Below are 7,359 nucleotides of genomic sequence, written 5' to 3'. Positions count from 1 at the left end.
GCTTGTGAATCATGATTCACGAGTCAGTAAAGAGATTCTCGAGTATTGAACGATTCGTTCACCGTCACAGCCTTAAAATTCAGGGAAATGAAGGACACATTTGAGGGCTGCATTTCGAGCAGCCTTTGAATTAGGACAGCCTTCGTAGGGTCGCTGTGATGTAAAAAATGCAGCCTTTAAGGCTGCAGACCCTGAATTGGGATACAGCCAATGTTTGTCCAAGGCCAACATTGCAACTGACCAATCACATTGTTATGTCATACTTTCCGGAAAGGAAAAAAAAACAAACAAACTTTCTAATGTCGAGTCCGGGAAAAAAGTGCTAGGTTGGGGATTAAGATGTGATTGTGATTAGGGTTACGGTTTGGTATGGTGTGATTCAAATATTGCAAAACTATGACAACACTACAATGTGATTGGTCAATTCACAGTGTAAAACATGAACCAACATTAGTTTTTTTGCTCCAGGAGCAACACCAACACAATGCTATCAGATTCAGTGACTACAGCCATGTGTAAAATATGGTGGCAGGTTTGTCATAGTTTGAGTCTATATTTCAGCCAGTGATGTTAGGGATCTTGTCAAACTTTGTGGAATCGTTAACTCAGAAAAGTATGGTTAGATTTTGTTCCACCATGCAATCTGAAAAGCATCTGAATGATATTGTTTTGTTTTGTTTTTCTTTTCAGTATGGCAGTGGTCCACAACATACTCTCAATGCAGTAAAACCATACCTAGAAAAACACACGGATTGGCCGTGTCAACACATTCTCATCCCAAAGTATAACATTCTACGCTAGGTGACAAATTGTCAACATATTACATTTTTGGCCACCCAACACATTACTAAATGACGACATCGGAAAAATTAGGAAATATGACAACCCTTTGGACTCAATCTACACATGCTCGTTCATTTTTTTTTTTTAAAAACACTTCTGAAAACACTATTTCACATCATTAAACTGCTGGTTAAGGTTAGGAATAAGGTTATGGTTAGGGAGAAGGTTAGGTTTAGGGCTGGAATACGTGGCTGCAATGTCTACTACTGCAGGAGCATTATTCCACAGGATTTCATCCATAACCCGGCGCATACCATTAGAACGAGGAAGGTCACCTTTCGTGTTCCTCAGTGACAAAACGTCGGGATGAAGCCGGACCTCAACATCAATGAAGCAGTGTGGAACCATGTTGATGGACAATGGAACAAAAAGCAGCCCACATCCAAAGAAGAGCTTTGAATGTCCTTCAAGAAGTCTGGAGAACTTTTCCGGAAGAAATGACAACAAAGCTGGCCTAAGAGAGCTCAGGCTGTGTTGCCGAAGAAAGGTGGACTTTCAAGTTTATTAGTATTGTTAACTGTTTTTTGCCTTATGTGCTTTATTCTATATTTGCATATGTTTAAAAATAATTGCTGCACCTTTTTTCCCATTTTCCTACAAAAATATAAAGAAATAAGGAGTGAGTCAAGACACAGTACTGTGTATAGACAGGTAAAGTAGCTAGTGGATACAAGATACAAGTTTCTTCAATTGAAGGCCAGTCTTGGTTTAATTACAATGCAGGCAACATGTTTACACATAGGCACACAAAATATTGAGCAGTCAGTTTTTAGCAAGAAATTTCACTTTCACCAAATAAATATGAAACATCTTTCTGGCATCAAGATACATGACTTTATATAGTAAAGCCTAGAACATGAAAGAAAAATATAAACGACCAAATGTGGACTTTAATATTAACATAAAGTGATGACCTAAAAGGCCTGACAATGCAGAGAAAACATACTTTATGACTCTGTAATAAAAACTGGGCTGCCAAGTGTACAGTGCAACATATTTGTGAATGAGTGTTTCACTATCAATGTACAGAGGCCGCTTCGATAAGTAAATTAGCTTTTCAGTTTCTTCTGGTGTGCTAGAAAGTTTTAGAAGCCTGGCTTATTGTTATCGCTGTTATTATCATAGGACACACTCCTATTCTCTGCATTTTCAATCTCAGCGCTAGTAGTTGGTTAAAAAAAACAAAAACAATGTGAAACCTGTCTTTAAGGTTTATGGCTTCCCCACAACTACAGCTGCTCCAACACTGCAATATTTAAGTGGTGAGAATGAGGGAACACAGAGAACAATCCAAGGTGGAGACTCTGTATCAAAACTTACCTAACAAAAAAAAAAAAACACAACAAGAACTGACACACTTCCAAATATTTCTGCAGAACATTTTTACTACAAGGTGCCAAACTGTCTTCTGTCTGGGCCAAAAATATCATCCAAGATCAACATGTACACTGAGGAAATTACATGATATTATCTTTCAGCACTTTTTCCAGAAATGTTTAAATCCACAAAATGGAAAGGAAAGGGACTCACCACATCATCAGTTGAAATATGGTACATAACAAATATGTAGAACAATATATCTAAATAAATAAATGAATATAAATAAATGCTGTGGGGGCGAGTATCAAATGCACCAGTTGTCTTAATTGCTGACACATCAAGTCTTCTCATGAACATGTGAATGATAAAGATTTTTTTTAAGTCCATGAAGCATTTGTGTCATAGTCTAATATTAACAGATAAGTTGTGTTCACAATGTTCTTGTTTGATAGGAGCAATTTCTTTACTCTCACTCATGCTAATCGTGCCCTCATATAAAACTGGAGTCTTGCCGGGATAATCAAAGCGATTGCTTCATTGTTATGCAACACTGGCTGTAGGCCATTGTTGACTTGTTATAGGAAAATCTGGGAACATTTATTTGGAACAAACTCACATTCCTGTGAGAACACTGTGATTTACCTCTCCAAAGGTAAATAGTGAAGAAATGCAACTAATGACGTTTGTTTGGAGAGAGGAGAGCAAAGTCAACGAAATACGTTTCACAAGCGTATACAGCAATGGTCAAAAGTCTGTTCTTTTTCCAGTGTGGAATGATTGTACAGCATACATCCTTAATGACTTAAAAACAGAAGAATTGGATGCACAACTTTGAATTTACCTTGGATTTTCTCTGCTCTACACACGATCAAAAGTATCCATACAGGCTCAAATATACAGATAAACCCCCATGTGCATTTGGTTAAATGTCCCTTAGAAAGTTTCACCTCAACCACATGCTTTTGACAGCCACCAGCAAGCTTCTGGCATGATTCTAGTTTCATATTTGACCACACTTCTTGGCACAGTTATTAGAATTCTGAATTGGTTGGTTTCCTGGCACAGACCCAGTTTTTAAGTATAGACCACACATTTTCAATGACATTGAAGTCTGGGCTTTGGGAAGGCTATACCAGAATTTTAATGTTAGCCAGTTTTTATGTCTGTTTGGGTCCTGTTGGGACACCCAGTTGCCTCCATGTTTCAACTGTCTAGCTGTTGGTTTGAGATTAAGAATCTGGAGGTAGACATCCTTCCTCGTTGTTCCATCCACCTTCAGCAATTAATCAGTACCACTGACAGCCAAACAACACCAGAGCATTATGCTACCACCACCATGCTTGACAGTTGGTAAACATACACCACCTCTGGTCACTGTCCCCTCTGCAAATCGCTACCACATCGTGGTGGAGAGGTTTGTGTGTCTCAGGGATCTCAGGAGCCATGTTGTCTGGGGGCTTTTGCCCCCTTTTAGGGTCTCCCATGCCAAATTGGTCCTGGGTGAGGGACCAGACAAAGAGCGATTCAGAAGACCCTTGTGAGAATATCACCGGAGGAACAGTTTACCCTGCCCGGAATAGGTTTACCGGGGCCCAGCCCTGGAGCCAGGCCCAGGGAGGGTGCCCGAGGGCGAGCATATGGTGGCCAGGCCTTAGTTCATAGGGCCCAACTGGGCCCAGCCCGAAAAAGGGACATGGGCCCATCTTCCTGCAGGCCCACCACCAGCAGGAGGCACCGTAGGGGTCGGGTGCATTGTGAGCCGGGCGGCAGCCAGGAGCGGATGCCCTGGTGGACTGATCCCCGGCTACCAAGACTGGCCCGGAGACTTATTTGGCTTGAAAACCTCAACTTTACTCATCCAAACCTCTTGTCACTGTGGCCAAATAGCCCAATCTCTCTCATTTGTCAATTACACTTTTCTCCAGAAGATATTTAGCTTGTCCATGTGGTCAGCTGCAAATTTCAGTGGAGCTTGAAGGCTTTTATGCGAAAAGAGAGAAACTACCAGTTGTAGCCAGTCATGATCATTAATGAGAGGTCAATTCAAAGTGGAGTTAATATGTGTTGTACAACTTTTAGCACCAGTTATTAAAGGATTTAAGTAAGTGCATGTCTGCATATGTATACTTTAGACTCTTGTGGATTGTGAGTTCAAACTTTTGAACATAGTTCTTTTTTTTTTTTTAAGTCATTAACCCTCTGGGGTCGCCGGACATGCCGGCGCGTCAACATCACATGACCAATTTAAGACGACACAGCTACAAGGTGCAGCACGACAGTCTCCATTTCAACTTGGGTCGAAACTGCGGACTTCAAAATATATACCAGTTTTTGAATTGTGTCGATGGGCCACGTAAAACCAGAGTTATGATAAAAAAAAATACACCCGATGTTTTTTTCTGAACAAAACAGGGAAGGACGGTAAAAACGGTGTTTTCTACAGACAACGCTAGCAAACACTCTAAGCTTACGAGTGAAAAAAGAAAAAACACCCCTTCCCTATTGGTGTTTACGGAGCCCCCCAGGGGACATGGGAGAAAAAAAAATTAGGGAGGAAAAAAAAAAAAATTAGGGAGGAAAAAAAAAAAATTAGGGAGGAAAAGAAAAATAAGACGGACTTTTGCGAGATCTCGCCTGAGGCCTTGGCTGCATTTTTAGGTAAATAGTACCGTATAACTTTGTTGTTTGCAAAACTTGTGCATAATTTTTAGAAATGTACAATTTCTATTTGCATTTCAAGTTATGAAAATGATTCGTTAAACATGTTTGTAGGTTTTACAGTAAAAAATATAACTTTTTTCTACTCGGATTTTAAAGCTTTTGTCTGAATTTAGATCAACTGTGCTAATATAGTATACCAAAATGAAAAAACAACTCAAATTTCAGATATTTGAGGTTGTGCCGAAAATAATGATACCAAACAAGGCAAGAAAAACACATTTTAAAGGTGAAATATAGAGGTAAAATCAAAAGTAGTCAAAAACGGCCAATTATACCCTGGACCCCAGAGGGTTAAAGATGTGTGCTGTACCCTGGAAAAAGAACAGCTCAATGAAATAATTAAAAGCCCAAAATGACCATGATATTCATGCACATGATGAGGAGATGTAACCTTCTGGCCAAAATTGTCACTTTTATATGAGTATGAAAACATTTCATTTGTTCCTGTTTGCGTAAACTGACTCATTTTCCTATCTTGTGGAAACTACACTGTTCATTGTCATCTTTTTATATACAAATAACATTATACAATGTACAAAAATGAATAAAAGGACAGAGACTAAGAAGCCATATGTTTGTGCAAAGAACACCCAAAATGCAACATAGAGGAACAGATTAAAGTGCACTTACCTCGTGCACTATTACCTACTGTGTTATCTGGTCATTGACTGCAATAGTCTGCAGTAGTCTAACTGGGCATGTGAAACTGACACAGGGAACATGATGAAGCCTGCTGTTTCTGTGCACGTACGCTTTACTTTTCAGTAGCATGTTATCTTTCTGATTCACAAGTGGTACACTTAATACACTTGTTGGCTTGCCAGTAAAATGCGGCAGACCTTGATCTCTGGTTCCTTAATATTGTTATCAGCGCACTTTTACCAAAATGTTTTTGCTAGTCAAGTTAATGGCCAATCAATATTTCCCTCTAACCAAAGTACACATAGAAACGTGTACATCAATGCAGCTGTTTGCTTTCTTTGCATGCTGGTACCATGCTATTGTCACCTGCAAATATAATGCTGGAGTACTTTTATGTGACTATGAAGATATAATCAGTGAGTTAGCACGGGTGTTGCATCGCTCTGTATATAGAGCCACCAAATTATCTATATCCATCCAACTGCTTGTTTCAGATGTCTACTCAGCCAATGGCATGCCAACAACTCAAGTCATGTAGACATGGGGAAAAAGGTGGTTTAAGTGACTTTGAACTATATTTCAGAATCTGCCGGTCTGCTAAGTTCTACTCTGTTCCTGCACAACCATCTCAAGGATTTAGAGAGAATGGTCGGGAAAAAAGAAAATATTCTGTGAGCTGCAGCTGCTGGAGCCTATCCCAGCTGTCTTAGGGCAAGATGTAGGGTACACTCTGGACAGGTCGCCAGTCTGTCGCATGGCTAACACATAGAGACAGACAACCATTCACACTCATGGGCAATTAAGAGTTTCCAATTAACCTAACCCCACTAACTGCATGTCTTTGGAATGTGGGAGGAAGCCGGAGTACCTGGATAGAGCCCACACAAAAACACAGGGAGAACATCCAAACTCCACACAGAAAGATCCCAGCCTGATGGTATTATTGAACTCAGGACCTTCTTGCTGTGAGATAACAGTGCTAACCACCATGCCACCACGTTGCCTGTGGTGAGGGTTTAATGTTTAATCAAAGTATTGTTGCTGACTACGGCCATCACTTCATGACCACCCATTGTACCCATTGTCTGATGCCTGCTTCCGGTAGGATATGTCACAAAGTCAGATTATCTCAAGTGTCTTGAACATGACAGTGAGTTCATTGTACTCAAATGACCTCCATATACAACCAATATTAATCCAACAGTGCACCTTTAGGATGTAGTGGAATGGGAGGTTTGCTATGTGCAGCTGATTATTTTGCAGAAATTGTGTGATGCGATCATTTGAATATGAAATACAATCTCCAAGGAACCTTTTCAACTTAATACCATGAAGAATAGGGACTCCGACATGGTATTGACAAAATGTGTCAAATAAAGTGCCTGTGAGTGTATAATACATCAGCAGGAGATATTAAAGGTTAGAAATTCAAACTATTCACTGTGTTGCTTTGGTGTTGTAACGCTGAAACTTTTGATAATGTCTCTCAAATACACTATGTGGAATTCTAGGCAGAATTTGTATGTGAGTATAGTGACTGAGTTTGTCTTAGTTTTGTTCATTTTTACATAAGGACAAGTATGTAACATGAATCAGGGAACACACCACAGCATTTATTGCCTAATCTAGTCTGCAATGCCCGTCCCCAAATGGATCTTTAAAACAGAAGAAAATCAAAAGGCATCCTAAAACACAAAAATCAAACAACAAATGATAGGACGGACTGAAATACTCTAACAAGACGGCAAGTTATTCATGGTTACATGATTGGTTAATATTTAAAAATGGTTTCCGTTTGATTTTTAAAAGATCCCAGTTAGACCCACCTTTAAT

Source organism: Haplochromis burtoni, unplaced genomic scaffold, assembly GCF_018398535.1.
Source record: "Haplochromis burtoni strain Fernald_Lab_line unplaced genomic scaffold, NCSU_Asbu1 Contig_34, whole genome shotgun sequence".
Taxonomy (NCBI): Eukaryota; Metazoa; Chordata; class Actinopteri; order Cichliformes; family Cichlidae; genus Haplochromis; species Haplochromis burtoni.
Note: the sequence above shows the minus strand (reverse complement) of the source record.